This window comes from Hemitrygon akajei, chromosome 7 (assembly GCF_048418815.1).
Source record: "Hemitrygon akajei chromosome 7, sHemAka1.3, whole genome shotgun sequence".
Lineage (NCBI taxonomy): Eukaryota > Metazoa > Chordata > Chondrichthyes > Myliobatiformes > Dasyatidae > Hemitrygon > Hemitrygon akajei.
Window position 1 is genome coordinate 157564209 of NC_133130.1, and position 18298 is coordinate 157582506.

At 45.6% G+C, this 18298-nt stretch overlaps 1 protein-coding gene across 8 annotated transcripts in view; it reads left to right on the forward strand.

The window, feature by feature from the left end:
- LOC140731053 (retinoic acid receptor RXR-alpha-A) overlaps positions 1-18298 on the forward strand; it is a 121882-nt gene that overhangs the window by 7718 nt on the left and 95866 nt on the right. For 4 of the 8 annotated variants that reach the window (XM_073052271.1, XM_073052275.1, XM_073052270.1 and 1 more), the window contains exon 1: positions 13675-13821. The exons of the other annotated variants lie outside the window; for them this stretch is intronic. The gene's annotated coding sequence lies outside the window, so the exon portion shown is untranslated. Of the gene's footprint in view, positions 1-13674; positions 13822-18298 lie in introns of those variants that run through there. 8 annotated transcript variants of the gene reach the window in all.

Genomic DNA, 18298 nt, shown 5'->3' on the forward strand with positions numbered 1-18298 from the left:
GGGCCAGTCTCGAAGGGAGGCTACGTCCTTATTGAAGGTGCCATCTGTTGGATAAAATTTTTAACTGGTGTGTGATTTATATTCTCAGGTGAAGAAGAAAAGGAAAGTATTCCCTTTTCTGAGTCCAACATTTCCCCCTCGATGAATTTCACTTGGTTGGTTTAACTGTGCATTTGTTTCTAAATTCTATACATCTGTCCTATTGATTTATGTAGCAATAGACAATAGTTTTTTGAGAAATTTCATGTGTGTAGAGCTTTTTTTCATCATTCAGAAAGAGACGATAAACGTATTTTGAGATTTCTGGAATCTCACCAGACAGAGGTCAGCTGGATTTCTCGTTGAATCAGAAGCTGGAGTGCAGCCTTGTGGTATCTGGTAGGGTTTGTGCTCAGAGTTCAAAGTAAATTTAATATCAAAGTTCATGTTTGTCACCATATTCTACCCTGAGCTCACTTTCGTGCAGGCATTCAGAGTAGAACAGAGAAATACAACAGTGAAAAGCTACACACAAACACTGACAAACCAAAGTGCAAAAGAAAAACTGTGCAAATACAAAATGAAAAACAAGTCAAGATGATAATAAATAAATAATACTGAGAACATGAGTTGTAGAGTCCTTGAAAATGAGTCCGTAGGTTGTGTCATCAGTTCATGCTGCTGGTACAGCCAATTAGACATTAAACATAGCGGATCAGGGAGCGGTGGTGGAGAGAGAAACAAGGTTAACGTTTCAGATTGATAATCTTTCATTAGCTCGTTGAGCTGAGACATTAGCTCTGTTACTCTCTCCACAGATCATGCCTTGCCTGATAATTGGCAGTCCCTGTTTTTACGCTGTCCTAACGGGCACCCTGAGCTTTGATTGGTTTAGCGAACACTCAGGGGATCAGCTTCCCGGCTCCAAATCCTTGGCCTCGTCAATGCCAGAGTGGCAAACGGCTTTCCCGAGGGTTTCAGGCTGGATTGCCAGTTACTCAGACCAAACCATTAATTAATACCTTTTGCCTTTTTCTAGATGTCAATAGCTGTAGTAACAATAAAATTAGGGCCACAATATAAATCTATGAAGAAGATGATTTTTCGAAATGAACATGTTTACCAAAATCCTTTTACCCTTCATTTTGATAAAATGTTCTACTGGGTATATCCTGCTGAGAGTGAGCAAATCAATGGCATAACTAATAGTGGTTTCTTTCTTTCAGTAAACTGTTTGTAGAGTGGTCTAGTATGAATGATATAGTGTCAATTTCCAGCACGGCAGGAGATGTAGCCCCTGCCGTTACATGATGACAGGCCTGTACCCACCAGGACTGATTCCTAGTTTTTGTCCGTTCACTGCCGTACAGTGGGACGCGAATAGCCGTCAATTCATGATTAGAAGATGAGAAATGAGTGCAGGAGTAGACCATCTGGCCTGTTGGGCCTGCTCTGCCATGGCTGATCTGGCCCTGGGCTCAGGTCTACCTATGTGCCCTTTCTCCAATACTCTTAATGCAAGAATCTATCCAGCTGAGTCCTAAATGGGTTTAATGAGGTAGCTTCTACTGCCTTCCTGGGCAGAGGATTCCACAGTTCTGTTCCTCTCTGGGAAAAGGTTTTTCCTCATCGCTGTCCTAAATTTATTCTCCCAAATCCAGAGGCTCTGTCCACCAATTCTAGTCTCACTTAGCAGTGGAAACAACATTACTATCTCTATCTTATCTATTCCTTTCATATTTTGTATGTCTATATAAGGTGTCCTCACGTTTTTCTGAATTTCTGTGAGTATGTTCCCAGGTAACTCGATTCCTCCTCTGAAATCAACCTGGTAAACCTCTGCACCATCCCAAAGCCAGTGTGTGTTTCCTCAAGTAAGGAGACCAAAGTTGTGCACAGTACTCCGCCTGTTCCCTCAGAACTGTAGCCCATATGTGGTATCATTCAGCCTAATATCTTACAGTGAAAACCTTCTGAGCCCTGGCTTAGTACTTGTGTGTTTTCAGTGCTCGTTGGGTACGTTCCACTGCATTTTAATGTCGGAGTGATGTCAGTTTAGACTGTGGAATTGGAGTCGATCTCGGAGCAGAGTCTCACCACTAGCTCTTTTCGGACAGTGCAGAGGATGGGCTGGTTTGTTGGTTGTGGGTGCCGTGTTTAATGGGGATCTGTGGTGTGTGGGTTGGTAGATGGGCAAATCCGTCCTGAGCTGCTTTCTACCAGGTTGTGAGTTCCTTAAGTTCAGCACATGGAAGCCTCAGAGGATCGTGAGTTGCAGATTCGGATGCACATGGGAGCAAGGATTGTTGAGGGTTTATGATGAGGGCCTCCGCTGGGAATGTTCCTGATTGAGTGGAAGCTAAAGGCTGTGCTGAGGGTACTTCTACTGTGCGATTTTTGACCTCCCTGTGAACTCATTGCCATTCCTTGATCTGGTGCCTGCTTTGACTTCTCCTTTTCAAAGATTTGGCTTGCCAAAGCAGCATACGGGCAGTCACAAGGCTGAGCTGGAACTTCTTGCTGAAATATCTCACAGACAGCTCGTCTCCCTGAGAGGGAAGTGGTATGGTATCATTCAGATCTCGGGGGTGGAGTGGGAGGGGTGGATTTAGTAGAATTTGGCATTCATACAAAGAAGAGCAGCTTGTCTCCCACTTGTCTCTCTCCCCTCCCCCCCCCCCCCCCATGTCCCTGGGGCGTATGGTTAGTCCATTTCTCAGGTTCATCTCTATGGGTTAGTTCAGACTAAGGGTCGTGGAGAGCCCTCACCCTGACTCGACATCAAACGTGGAATAGGCATGAGGGTGCTGAGTGAAGGGTTACTCACCATCATTTTTAAAAAATGCCCATGTATTTCCGTTTTCCCTGTTGGCAGCAACTACAGACTTCATTTCAGCAATGAAAAAGTGAAGGGTTACACCCTAGAGGATCTAATGGAGGGCTCATGCGTATAGATAGAATCATGAGACCCAGGGTTGTGTTGAACACTGGGCTCTGTGTGGCGTTGTGCAAATCCACTCCACCCCAACCTGTCTAGGCTGAAGTCATCACCAGATTCTTCTGCACTGGAAATATGGTGCTGGGAACTGTATTTATTTGATAAAGGCAAGAATTTCCCCATGCCAGTCCCTGCGGGCAGCCTAGACCGTTTCACCCTGAATAGATCTGGATCTATCAGATGCAACTGGGGAAGTGATCAATGTTACAGTAGACCTTTCTAGACTTGTTATTTGAGTTTAGCTACGTTTTGGTCATCATTTGATGATAAAACCCAAAATAGAAAACTAGACAATACCAGACGGCGTATCTACAGAGTGGACTGAATCAGCTTTTTAAGTTTGGTGACCTTTCCACGATCCTAAGCAGAGGTCTTGGGTTCATCTTCAAATGTTCCCATCTCAGTAAATTTTGAGCAAGACCAGGCCCACACTCCACCAAGCAGCAGCGCAACACCCTTAGCCTTCCCATGCCTTTCCTTGCATGATTGAGATGCAAAGAACCAGCATCCAAGCCTTCGATGAGGCACCAAGGAAGTTCTGACTATGGAACACCACCAGCAGCTCAGCTGCTTGGCTAACTTTGCAACAGACGGTCAGGGTGAAACAGAAATAAAAAAATAACAAAAAAAAAAGAACTACAACATTTTAATAATTTGAAAAATATAAGCAAAGAAATATTCAAAAATGTATATAATTTGCATTTTCCTCTGCTTCCTAACTAGTAGCATACAATCTGATTGAAGTCATTGGTTTCACCAATCCTGTGAAAGAACTGACCTGGCGTGGAATCCAAGAGTGTAGTAATAGGGAATCTCACTGAGATTGGGCTCCACCTTCCAAATCGGTCAGTACAGCCAGGACTTTTTTTCTCTGTTTGATAGTGTATTCATAGATGTCTTGTACTTGCTGCTGTTTGAACTGCCAAATGTTGGTTCCGTTCAGCAGTAGCCAGCAAGGTCTGGCCTTGTGTGGAGTTACTCCTCTGCTGCCTTCATCTCCATGGCAACTTGTATGGCTAGTAATTTTGACCCACACAGTGCATCCTTTCTCTTGTTTTCAGAACTGGTGATCTGCATGAACACCTTGTTCTAGCCTGGTATCATCTTTCGATGGTGATGTAAGATCGTCCACCTGAAAGCTTTGCTGTTTTCCTCTGCTGGATGCCCTGCTGAATATTTCCACCGATTTCTGTTTTCATTTTTTTTTTTGCTTTCCTATCATTATTTACTTGTAAGGTGGTGGGGTGGGAGGAGGATCTCATTGAAAGGCCGAGACAGTGTGGATGTGGAGAGGATTTTCCTACAGTGGAAGTCTTGGACCAGAGGACACAACCTCAGATTACACTGATGCCCCTTTAGAACACAGAGATGAGAGTTAATTTATTTAGCCATTGGTAGGGATTCATTACCACAGATGGCTGTGGAAGCCAAACCATTGGGTATATTTGAAGTTCAAGTTGATAGTTTCTTGGTTAGTAAGGGTGTCAAAAGTTATGGGGAGAAGACAGGAGGATGGGGTTGAGAGGGATAATAAATCAGCCGTGATGGAATGGCAGAGCAGACTCAATGGGCCAAATGGCCTCATTCTGCTTCCAGGTCTTATGGTCTTCAATAGAAGCTGATTATTTCAGTGAATTTTGATTTGTACAAATAGAGTGGTATGATTAGTTCACAATATCTGATCCTTCCCAGTTAAATTCTTCCCTTAGTACTTGCAGAATGAGAGAGGAGAAGTGAGTTTTCCCATTGTTGGGCAGTGTTTACATCAGTCCCTGTTGCAGAACCTTGTATCACTCAGCTTGTTAATTGAGCGAGTTAACAGCTTCGCCCGCAATTTAATTGGATTCTTTTAATCTTTAATGACCTGGAAGTGAAGCAGAACGGAAGAATTGCAGCCCCCAGGTGTAATGCACACAGCACCTCGCTTATCGCATTAGTTCTGCTCTGGTGCTTGTACAGAGCTCAATGCAACCCTGTTATGGGTGACATTTGCGATTAGCTCGATTGCCTTCCTTATTTGTATCCCTTGAAGTTTAGGGTATTGTTAATGTGGATGGGATATTGAGGGAAGTGGCTGTGACTTCTAAAGTCACATTATTTTAATATACCGGGGTTCAGTGAAGAAGGCCAAGGAAGGGATGTAGGGCAGTTATTAATGGGGGGGGCATGAATGCAACAGTTTAATGCCTCTGTCGTCAGTGACACTGTCCTCAAGTGGCTCTCTTGCAATATTCTTGCAGCTGCATTGGTGCAGTCAGCCTAGGCTCCACTGAGCCACAACGCAGTGACAGCGCCGGAGAATGGAGGAAACTGAGAGGTGAAAAGCTCGAGATTCCTAGCCTTGGTCCGTAACCAAAGAGCAAAAAAAAAACGACAGAGTTTGCAAATCTGAGATAAAATAGAAAGTTCTGGAAATGCTCGACTGTTTAACCAACATCTGTAGAAAGAGTGAGAGAGGTGATATTTTAGGTGGTTGACCTTTCATCAAAGCCATGAGAACAAGGCATGTTGTAAGTTGCAGAGAAGGACGATGGATGTGGAGATAGGGTAGAGACTGAATGACACAAAGGCTGGTGGCATCGGCTGAGTGACGTTATTTTTTGGTCAAAGCTGATTCTTCCTCAAGGAAATTTAAATAAGAGACTGACAAGGAAAGATGGGAATTGGGAGGAATGCGAGAACTATGGGATTTATCATTTCTAAAATCAAAGACAATGCTGAGGTACTCAGCGGTCAGCAACAATCATAGAGAAAACATCCTGATTTATTATTAACGTCCTGTAATGTTTATGCATGTTAACTGATCCTGCATTAGAATGCAGGAAGAACCAGATGGGGAGTTGTGCTGCTCCCCACTCCTGTGTTAGACCCAGGGAAGTGAAGCTGTGCTTCCACATTCAATCATTGTCCAGAGATCTCAGTTTCAACTCCTGCCAGCATTCTCCCTCCTTGCTTGATATTTCTAATACTTTTATCGTCCCTGGTCCTCCTGTCAACACAACGTGCAGCATGTCCATGACTTTTCCACAGCACCTCAACCGTTCTGCAAAGTGCCCCAACCAAAACTGGTCGCAAGTTTAAAATCATCCTCTCTCTCCCCATCATTATTTTGTCTATGCTTGACCATTGAGCCTTCATTACTGCATGTGCCTTTTCCTGTTAAGCACGAGAGACTGGCCTTCAGTCATTTATGTCCTTACAATTACTTTATCTGCAGACGTCCCTCTCTTTTTCTGTCGTTGCACTTCTTCCTCCCTTAACACTTTTACTTTCTTTATCTCACTTCGGCCAGCACTTGTGTTTTTCTCCCCTCTCTCCTGTCATGGAATGGAGGTGTTGCTGATGAGCGCACTGGTTACTACCCATCCATGATTCTCTGAACTGGTATGATAAAGCCTAGTGGTGGTTCACCGGCGCTCAGAATACAAGGGTTCAGTTCCTGCCACTGTCTGTAAGGAGTTTCCACTTTCTCCCTGTGACCACGTGGGTTTCCTCCAGGTGCCCTGGTTTCCTCCCGCATTGTGGGCACTGTGCTTTGGCACCATGCGTGCTGCCCTCTCCCCCAGCATGTCCTCACTTTCTCTTGACGCAAGTGTTGCATTTTGCTGTACTGTATGTTTCGATGTAGATGTAAAAAAAAAGCTAATCCTTAGTGTTTAATTTCATGGTGTTGGTAGTGAGGAGACTGCATTATTTGACCCAGCATTAATAAAGGAGTGGGAATGTATATGTTGGTGACATGTTTCCAAGTCAGCATCAAGTGTGACTTGGACGATTCCAGACCATTGCTTATCGTTATTCTCTATGGTGGTCACCAGGGAGGTAGGCTCTGTTCAAATAACCGAGTTGCTGTAGTGCACCGTGAAGATTGTACACACTAGGCCAGTTGTGCTTCTAGTTAATGGTTACCAATTCCAAAATGTTAATGATAGAAGTCCTGACACTGCTGATCCACTGAGCGGAAAGGGTATTGATCACTTAGAAGTGAATCTGCATTGACCTGTCTTCAAGTGGTAAATGCTGGAATGGTCATCACTTGCCACATGCTTGGCAAATATAATCCATGACAGATTGGTTTGCGTGGATTGCTTAATTATTGGAAGAGCTACGAGTTAACGAATAGATTTGCATTTATGTAGCACCTTCCATGATATTCTGACAGGCTGCATCACTGTCCAGATTGGGGGTGGGGGCTACTGCTCAGGACTGAAAGAAGCTGCAGTGGGTTGTAAATTTAGTCGGCTCCATTTTGGGTACTAGCCTACAAAGTACCCAGGACATTTTCAAGGAGCTGTGTCTCAGAAAGACAGTGCCATTATTAAGGACTTCCAGCACCCAGGGCATTCCCTTATCTCTCTTTTACCATCAGGATGGAGGTACAGAAGCCTGAAGGCTCACATTCAGCAATTCAGGAACAACTTCTTCCCCTTTGTCATCTGATTCCTAAATGGACATCAAACCCGTGAACACTACCTCACTTTTTAATAATATATTATTTCTGTTTTTCGCACGATTTTTAATCTATTCAATACGTATATTGTAATTGATATGCTTATTGTTATTATTTTTCTCTTCTATATTATGTATTGTATTGAACTGCTGCTGCTAAGTTAACAAATTTCATGACACATGCCGGTGATAATAAACCTGATTCTGATGAAAGAGCCCAAATTGCTTTCGCACCAGCTTTTTAAAAAAGTAATTCTGAAGTATGCACCACTGTTGTGAAGAAAACAACACAATTTACAATGTGGGTTTCCTCTGGGTGCTTCGTTTTCCTCCCACAGTCCAAGGCCATACCAGTTAGTAGGCTAATTGGTCACTAAATTGTCTTGCGATTAGGCTTGGGTTAAAAATAGGTGGGTTGCTGGGCAGCACAGCTTGTTGGGATGCAAGGATCTGTCCACACTGTATCTCTAAATAAATAAATACAACCAACAACTATTCATGACTAGATCATCTATTTTTGTGATGCTGCTTGGGTTCTAGATGTAACGGAGTTAAGCCTGAGGTATTATTAGTGAATATTTTCTTTCCCAACTTTAGGAGGAAGGAAGTTGAACATGAAGCTGCTGAAAAAAAATTGGATCAAAAATATTGTCTTTAGGAACTTCGTGATGATGCACTGGATCATTGCTGATTGGCCTCTGACGATCACAGCCATGTATCGGATGTGATTCTGTGATTCCCAGTGATCTCTGTTACTCTGGGGATGCTTGGTTTCACATTGCACTGGCTTTTCAAGCAAAGGTTGGAGAAGTCTGGAACTACTTCAAAGTAATTTTATTACCAAAGTACACGTATATTGCCATATACTACTCTGAGATTAATTTTCTTTTGGACATTCACAGTAGAACAAAGAAATACAATAGAATTAAAGAAAAACTACACACAAGTGAAGACTGACAAACAACAGATGTGCAAAAGAAGACAATCCGTGCAAATCTGTAACTAACACTGAGACCATGAGCTGTAGAGTCCTTGAAAGTGAGTCCGTAGGTTGTGGAATCTGTTCAGTGTTAGGGTGAGTGGTTATCCATGCTGGTTCAGGATCCTGGTGGTTGAAGGGTAATAACTGTGCCTGAACCTGATGGTGTGGGACTTAAGGCTCTTGTACCTCCTTCCTTATGGCAGCAGTGAGAAGAGAACATGGCCCGGTTGGTGGGGTCCTTGAAGATGGATGCCGCTTTCTTGTAGTAATATTCCTTGTAGATGTGCCCGATAGTGGGGAGGGCTTTTCCTGTGACGGGCTGGGCTGTTTCCACTACTTTCTGTAGTCTTCTCCATTCTTGGAAATTGGTGTTTCTATACCAGGCCAAGATGCAACCAGTCAGGATAATCTCCACTGTGCATCTATGGAAGTCTGTCAGAGTTTTAGTTGACATGCCGAATCTGCGCATTGTTATAAGAAGGTAGAGCTGCTATTGTAATGGCACTTACTGGTGGTTCCAGAACCAGTCCTCTGATGTGATAATGCCAAGGAATTTACAATGACCATCTTCACCACTGATTCCCTAACGCGGACTGCCTCACACACATCCATTTTTCCCCTCCTGTTGTTGATAATTGGGTCTTTGGTTTTGCTGATGTTGAGTGAGAGTATGTTTAACAGAGCATTACAACTGGGAAAATGCTCTTAAAATGTAAACTAAACGTTAATGACTGGATATGAAACATTGGTTCCGTTCATATCAATGTGGGGAGGTGTATAGCCATGTTAAAGGGACAGTAGATGATTGCTATAATTATGGTCTATTAATCTATTTGGTGTGAGTGTCAGTAAAAGCAAAATATCACGGATGCTGGATATCCGATGTAGACCAAGATAATCTGGAACATCTTTCAACAGACCAGGAGAAAGTTGGTTAGGTTGGCATGTTCGTGGTGAAGTTGAGACGAGTGGAGCGGAGGAGAGGCAGATTCAAGGCCTGTCCGCCTAAACTGAGAGTGAGGTTTGATTGATCAAAGTGCCAGGCCAGTTTGGAAAGGTCAGGCATCATGGTGGGGCCCAGGCCCAGAGTGTATCGATGCAACAGAGCCTAGGTTTTAGGGCAGTGCTTGGACTATTTAAATGCCAGACCAGATGGATGGAAGAGGCAGGATGTTGGGACCAGAGGCAAGGGTCAGGATAGTTCTCACTGCTTGCTGCTCTGCGACGTTTACTCCGCTCTGCACTGAGCTGAGGCTGTGGCCTGCTCCAGTCTTCATGTCTGAGGGATATTTGTTTACTTTTATTGTTTGCACATTTTGTTTTTTTTTCTTCCTCTCTGCACATTGGGTGTTTGACTGTCTTTTTAAATGGGTTCTTGTAGGTTTCTTTGTATTGTAGCTACCTGTAAAAAGACAAATCTCAAGGTTGTATAATACTTTGATAATAAATGCACTGTGAACTTTGGTAAGTTTTACTTTGGAGGTGCTGAGGAGGAGGGTGGGAAGAAAGAAATTCTGTGATATGGTGGAAGGCAGAAGTCTGTGAATGTGAAAGGGAGGCTGGTAATTAAGGACAAGAGGCATTAGATTGAGAAAGAAAATTAAAGCTGCTGGAGATGGTCATTCACACTGACATATGACCAGAACAAATATTTCAGTCATCAATGTTCAGCTTGCAATTTACCAGAGCCAAGTTGTGGTGCCACAACAACATCTTACTCAATGTCAGTAAGACCAGAGCTGATTTTCTTTTACTAGGAGGAAAGAAAGAGAATTGATATTCAGGGGCTTTATTTTCAGAACAGTGAATAGATATAGTTTTAAAAATGCAGGTGAAGAAGAAAGATAGCAGAAGGAAATGTATGTGATAGAATAGAAATCAGAACAAATGATGCAGAGCTCCGATCTTACGAGCATTGAGCTGAAGATACAAAATGACTACTTGAAATTTCCAAGGGTATTCTGGGAGAATGGAGTTGCGGGTTTGGGGGGAGGTTTCCATGGACGCCGGTTGCTAAGCTATCTTTTGGGATGAACATGGAGCAATCAAGGAAGAAAGGGGTCAGATGGAAAGCTGAGATCAGGGTAGAGCATGGCCTTGGCAAAAGGAGGAATGGCATTGATGAAGTCATCATTGTGCGGGAGAAACAGGGGGGGGGGGGGGGGGGTCCTGTGACTCACTGAGTGGTGTTTGGACTCAACTGCCAAGGGAGAAAAATGATTTAATAGTTGACCTTTCATCAGTACTGGGAAACACTGGGAATGAAACAAGTTTTTAGTTGAATAAATCAAGCCCTGATAAAGGGCTTGGCCTGAAACACGGGCTGTTTATTGCCCTCCATAGATGCTGTCCAATCTGCTGAGTTCCTCCAGCACTTCTTAAATGTGGACTCAACAATGGAACAGTTTCTGAAGACCAGAAATTTCAGCACGTCTTATGTCAAATGTGTAGAATTTCTGCCACCGACTTTTTGGTAATTTCTGATTTTTGTTCAACATTTCATCAGCAGAATTTTACTAACTTGGCAGTTACCCTTTTCTTTATAAAATCTGCATTGTCTTCTGCTGTATCACTGAACATTCATTTATGATCTGTCTTTCGCTCCCACTTTTATAAATGGCATAACGCTTTGCAGTGCGAGCTGTAAGATCGGGGTTTGATTCCCACCACTGTGTGTAAGGAGTTCGTACGTCCTCCCTGTGACCATGGGGTTTCCCCCAGGTGCTTTGGCTTACTCTTACATTCCAAAGATGTACGGTTCAGGTTATTGAGTTGTGGTCACGCGATGCTGGTGCTGGAAGTGTGGTGGCACTTGCAGGCTAATAAAGCTAATACTTTTATCTTCTAAATTGTTTTTTTCTATACCTGCTCACAGTTCTGATGAAGGGCCATTGACTTGAATTGTTAGCTCCAATTACCACCCTCCCCCCCCCCCCCCCCCCCCCCCCAGATACTCTTCGACTTGGGCAACATTGCCAGCATTTTCTCTAGTTCTGCACTTCCAGAGCTTTGCTTTTGTCTGGCCATAGGGGAGATGTAAATAGGCCCAGGAAAAATCCCCATCTGAAATTGCTGAAGGCAGTGATGAATCCAGAATCTATCAAGTTCCTGAATGAGGTGTTTTTCTGAACTTCATGCAAGTAGTGCAGGAAGCTGGGATAATGAATGCCAATGGTGTTGTGTGCACAGATCAAACTTTGAGGTGTTGCTGAGAAATTCTCTTCATCAGCTGTTGAATCAGCTGTGTATTTTCAATACTTTACATGATTGCAATTCAAAGCTGTCTTCAGATGAGACCTGGGCCCAGGTTTATGTGAGTTAACCATGTGGCTGGGAGTCAGATGCTGTGAGCTGATCTCCCAGATACTGAGCGAATGGAAATTGGGGACTTCAATATGGACAGAACACAAAGAGACCAAACAGTGTGGAGAACTAATGCCGAAGTGTAGCTTTAAACATGCCTGGGGAGAGCCAATAAAATACACTTTGTTTTAGAAATAAGTATCAATTTATATGGACTTACATAGATGTTACCAGGACTTGAGTTATAGGGAAAGCTTAAATAGTTAGGATTTTATACCCTGGAGTGTAGGAGCACGAGGGGATACTTGATAGAGGTATACACAATTATGAGGGGTATAGATAGGATAAATGCAATCAGGCTTTTTACACTTGAGGCTGGGTGAGACCAGAACTTGAGGTCAGAGGTTAAGGGTGAAAGGTAAAATACTTAAGGAGGAACTTCTTCACTCCGAGGATGGGGCGAGTATGGAACGAGCAGCCAGTGGAAGTGGTGATGTGGGGTTCAAGTGCATCATTTAACTGTCGTTTGGAAAAAAATGTGGATGGGAGGGATATGGAGGTGCATTTAAATGGACTAGACAGAATAACAGTCGGAATGGAGTAGATGGGCTGAAAGGCCTGTTTCTGAGTTATGCTGCTCTATGAATCTAAATTTTCTTTAATTGTATCTGATCAAGTATAATTCAGTGACAACCTCTTTCCCATCTCTCGGGCGATGTCCTTGTCATTTTGGATTTCAAGTACAGTCTTGGTGCAAAATTTATTCAAAAGCATAGAATTAGTTTTTGGTTGGAGTTTCTCAACTCTGGGTCCTCTTAGGAGGTCCTGCAAAATAGGGTTTCAGACTTAATCTATTATATAAAGTGGTGACAAGACAGAGACTTGGGATTCGCTGCTTTCCAAATGCAGTACCCAAACCGCCAGATGTCCTGAAAAGTATCTTAATGTGTCATGTTTTCAGGCTGAGTTACAATCTGTGTGAGAGTTGGGTTATGACACAAAACGAATTAGTACGTTGAAAATTAGCAAGATTTAGGTGTTCCAAGGGAATTTAGATCATGTAATCCTGACTAGTCACATTCCAGCAATTGAACCATTCCACAGAGAAGTAATGTGATGCGACCATTGTAAAAAATGTAATCAACACAACACTGTGTGTTTGAAGCAGAGGCCAACCAGCTGCTTCCTTTCTGGAGAGATGATTGTGGGGACAGAATTGCACTTGGGTCTATGCAGGGTGCTCACCCCGGGAGCTGAGGGATTGCATTTTCCGTCTTGAGACATGGTTACGTGGGAAGAGCAGTTAGTCTGTGACCGACCAAACCCCTCTGGGAGATCAGATTTCTGCCTCTAACCAGTCACAGCAGTTAGTGACCTTGTTGTTGCAACATAGGGTGGGGAAAAATCTGAGGTGCGGGGTCAATGCTTCAGTGGTTATGAATCTTCGTCCGGAATGATTTTTTGTTTTTTTTTGGCTGGGTTTTAAGCCGATTTTAGATCCATGCCCCATACATGTGAGCCTGCTGTTGAACTGGGGGCAAAGGATGACCACTGGCACAGGATCCGAGTACTGGTGGCAGAAGCACCGTGCGCTGCAGGATATGTTTGGGTGAAATGTGGGCGTTTTATTGAGGGTGTGAGTTGTTACGTCAGGGGTTTCAACCCTGCCAAAACAGTGAGTGAGGGGGGTAAGTTGCGCTGCGCTGCGGTTAACTGATCCGCCGGCGCACAGTCTAACTACCCCGAGTGCGGTCGAGCCCCACACGCACGTGGGCGGTGCAGAGGCTTTGGTGGGTTTGGGGGTGGGCGGGACCTCTGCGGCCGTGATTGGTGGAGGGGCAGGGCCGGGGGTGGGGTCTGTGCCCGGAGCCCGCTCGGGCGGGGCGGGGCGGGGCGGGGCGGGGGGGGGGGGGTTTGTGCGGGGGCGGGGCTGAGGTGGGGGCGGTTGGTCACGAGGGGCGGAGCCAATGTGCCGAGGGCACGGGGTGGGGGTGGCGAGGCCTGGCCTAGTCTGCGGTGCGGCCTCGGCCTGTGCCTGCTGCGCTTCCCGGATTTTGGGCGAGAGACAACTGCACGACATGGAGCGCGCTAGCCGCCCCGGTGGCAGATGGTGAGTGCGGGCGCTGTCGCTACCTGCCGCGGCCGCACCGATCGGGCAGCGCCTGGGCACCGGCCCGGACATCGGCGGGTCGCCGCGGCCACAGGCCCGGGCTCTTCCAGTCCGCCATTCCCTTCTCTCGCACCTAGGTCTCGAGTGATTCCACTGGGGGAAGGAGTGACTCCGATCGCCCTGTCAGTGTCAGACTAGACCAGCTTGGGACTGGGCAGCACCGATGGATTCAGTTCCGTCCGTCGCTCGCCTCCCAACCTCTTTGATCGTCAACACTGCCCGTCCCGATCGCTGCCCCTCAAAATCCTCCTGTCCCCCTTCCTCCGTCCGCCTCGCCCCCTACTCTGTCCGCCATCCTATCTCTCTCTGTGCCCCTGTCCGACCTCCACTCCCACTCTCCTGTTCAATCTGCCCTCCACGACCTCACCTCTCTCGATGCCCCCTACCCAAATATCTAAACTCCCCGTCTCCCGATTCCCCACCGTTTCTATCTATCCTACCTGCCTCCCCTCCCCTCCCCTCACACCGCCGCTCTGCCTCCCCCCTCCACAGCCTGTCTAATGAAGCTTGCTTTGTGTAATTAGTTGCCTTATTTTTTTTAACATTGCAACCGTAGCTGTGCTTCATGTGCTTCTTACTGGAAAACATTCTGTCATGTGTACGGGACTTGGAAACATCTATTTTTTCAGTATCTTTGCCTCTATCTAACGCGCTAAGAATCTGTTTCTTGTGAATTGATAAACGGTAGCTTAAGCCCACTCCAGATTTGTTTTTAGGGATAAGGTTTGTCAGTGAGACACTCTGAATCTAAAGAAAATGTCAGATTGCGTTATGGTTGGAAAATTTTCAGCGCATTTGAAGTGTCATGCATTTCAGATGGATCTGGGTGCTCTCGTGCATGGCTTGTAATAGATAAAATCGGTTTGTTATTATCACATATTCTGAAGTACGGTGAAGAATTTGTTGAGCATACTGTTCATGCAGATCAGTTCACGACAGCAGTCCAACATGGTAAAACAAAAACTAAATGTTTTACTGATAGAGAAAGTACAGCGCAGGTAGAAATTGGGTAGATGCAAGTTCATTAACAAGGTAGACTGAGTTTGAAGTCCCATCTTACTGTGCTATGGGAGCCTTCAATCGTCTCACTGTGTAATAGAAGTTTTCCTTGGGCATGGGATATATGCTTTTGGGCTTTTGTACCTTCTGCCTAGTGTGTGTGTGTGTATGTGTGTGGGAGATGAGACAATGCCTGTGGTGGGTGGGGTTGCCTGCTTTACCAAGGCAGTGAGAAATGTAAACGGTCGGTGGAGGTTTCCATCTTGTGCTGAGCTGTGAGCTCAATTCTCTGCAGTTTCTTACGGTCACAGGCAGAGAAGTTGCCATACCTAACTGTGGTGCACCAATAACAATTGGCTAGGGTTAAAGGAGACAAGGGTCAAATTCCTTTAGCCTTCTGAGCAAGTGGAGACACTGGTGAGCTTTCTTCGTCATGGCATCTATGTAGTTGGACGAAGCAAGGCAATTAATGATGTTCACTCCTTGGAACTTGAAGCTGCATGTCATTTGGAAAGCTAATGGAGTGCTATTTTGTATTGTAAGAAGAACCAAATGCAAAAATAAGGTTTTGCTGCAATCATTTGGAGGAATTGATGAAGGTAGAATATTGGACTCTTTATTAGAGAAGGATGTTAATTTGTTGGAAGTAGCTTGGATGGGTTGGTTGTCTCTTGAGGGAAGGTTGAATAGTCTTGGCTTTTATCTATCGAGATTTAGAAATAAGAGGGGTGACTTAATTAAGATCTAAAAAGTTGAGGGGTCTTGACAGAGTGGATTTGGAGAGGATTTTTCATCGGGGTCACCCATTTAAGACAAAATATTTTCTCTGATGGCTGGGAACACTTTCTCAAAGGAACTTTGAATATTTGAAATAACAGGTAGATTCTTGATAAGCAAAGAATGAAAGATGAGAATGCAGAATTGAGGCTACAATCGGATCAGTCAGGATTATATTGAATGGTGGAACAGGCCTAAGCAGTCAGCTCCTAATTCGTATTTTTGTCTGGTGTTTGTGAAACTGTAATCTGGAAGCCAAAGTCCTCCCCCCCCCCCCCCCCCCCCGAGTTAATATATTGTGTGAATCCATAAAGGTTTTGGCCCTTAGATTAAATGCAAAGTGAATCTGGGAATCAGTGATGCAAGCTGATGTTATTCCTCCCCAGCACATCGGGTTGCAACATTGTTGTTTCTTTAGCATTTGTCTTTTTTGCTAACTTGATGCTCAACCTAGCATGGATGAAAAGTGTGCAAGGAGCCAGCCGGCCATTCAGCCTCCTGGGTGTCGGCATCTCAGAGGAACAGTCCTTGGCTCAACATATTGATGTAGACATAAAGCAGACATGCCAGTGGCTTTGGGCTTGAGGAGATTTGGTAGGTCACCAAAGACTGGTAAATTTGTACAGTGTACTGTGGAGTTCGTTGTGGCTGGTTGCATTGCTGCTTAGTCTCCACTGCACAGGATCGCAAGAGGCTGTAGAGCGATGCAGAGTTGGCTTCCTAGTTTGCGGATGACGCGAAGATTGGAGGAGCTGTGGATGGAGCTGTAGGTTGTCGAAGGTTACAAGAGGATTATAGACAGGATGCAGAGTTGGGCAGAAAAGTGGCAGATGGATTTCAATCCGGATAAGTATGAGGTGATGCATTTTGGAAGGACAAACCAGAAGGCTGAGTACAGGGTTAATGGTCAGTTACTTAAGAGTGTGGATGAACAGAAGGACCTTGGGGTTCAAATCCATACGTCCCTCAAAGTCGCTGCACAGGTTGATAGGGTAGGTAAGAAGGCCTGTGGGATGCTCGGCTTCATTAATAGGGGGATTGAGTTCAAGAGTAGAGAGGTCATGCTGCAACTCTACAAATCTCTGGTGAGACCACACTTAGAGTATTGTGTTCAATTCTGGTCACCTCATTATAGGAAGGATGTGGAAGCTATGGAGAGGGTGCAGAGGAGATTTACCAGGATGTTGCCTGGATTGGAAAACAAGTCTTATGAGGCAAGGTTAGCAGAGCTGAGACTTTTCTCTTTGGAGCGTAGAAGGATGAGAGGACATTTGATAGGAGTCTATAAGATTATGAGAGGCATAGATAGGGTGGATAGCCAGTACCTGTTTCCCAGGGCACAAATAGCAAACACCAGAGGGCATATGTACAAAGTTAAGGGAGGGAAGTTTAGGGGAGACATCAGGGGTAAGTTTTTTACACAGAGGGTTGTGAGTGCCTGGAATGATTTGCCAGGGATGGCGGTGGAGGCTAAAACATTAGGGGTATTTAAGAGCCTCTTGGACAGGCACATGGATGAAAGAAAAATAGAGGGTTATGGGGTAGTGTGGGTTTAGTACTTATTTTAAAGGAATATATGGGTTGGCACAACATGGAGGGCTGAAGGGCCTGTGCTGTGCTTTAGTATTCTAGTGTCTAGTGTCCATCAGGGGCATCATCCTCTCTAACATCAAGGACGTCTTGCAGAGGCAGCTCCTCAATAAGGAGGCATCCAATGTTAAGTACCCTCACCATCTAGGGCGTGCATCAGGGAGAAGGTACGGATGTTTGATGACTGTTGTGCATTCTCACTGGAGTGCTGCCTCACATGATCTCTCCTTGCCCATTTGGCGTGGCACTCTATCCCTCTTACTTGGCGTACTCTTGCACAAGAGGGCAAGAGGTCGGGGAGCATGCGAGTGAGGTGGAGAGTGCACGTGTGCGAAGGGAGGCAGGGTTCGTGTATGCCAGAGAGAGAGAGAGAGCGGTGCGTGCGCATGCAAGCGAGAGAGCGGCAGGGGTGGAGCACGTGCGCTTGGGAGAGAGCAGCAGGGGTGGCGTGTGTGAGCCTGAGAGAGAGAGGAAGGGAGAGCGGTAGGGGTGGAGTGTGTGAGCCTGAGAGAGAGAGGAAGGGAGAGCGGTAGGGGTGGAGTGAGTGAGCCTGAGAGAGAGAGGAAGGGAGAGCGGTAGGGGTGGAGCGAGTGGGCCTGAGAGAGGGGGAGAGAGCAGCAGGGGTGGAGTGTGTGAGCCTGAGAGAGAGAGGAAGGGAGAGCGGTAGGGGTGGAGTGTGTGAGCCTGAGAGAGAGAGGAAGGGAGAGCGGTAGGGGTGGAGTGTGTGAGCCTGAGAGAGAGAGGAAGGGAGAGCGGTAGGGGTGGAGTGAGTGAGCCTGAGAGAGAGAGGAAGGGAGAGCGGTAGGGGTGGAGTGTGTGAGCCTGAGAGAGAGAGGAAGGGAGAGCGGTAGGGGTGGAGTGAGTGAGCCTGAGAGAGAGAGGAAGGGAGAGCGGTAGGGGTGGAGTGAGTGAGCCTGAGAGAGAGAGGAAGGGAGAGCGGTAGGGGTGGAGCGAGTGGGCCTGAGAGAGGGGGAGAGAGTAGCAGGGGTGGAGTGTGTGAGCCTGAGAGGGAGGGAGGCTGGTGGGGGTGCAGCGCATGCACCTGAGAGAG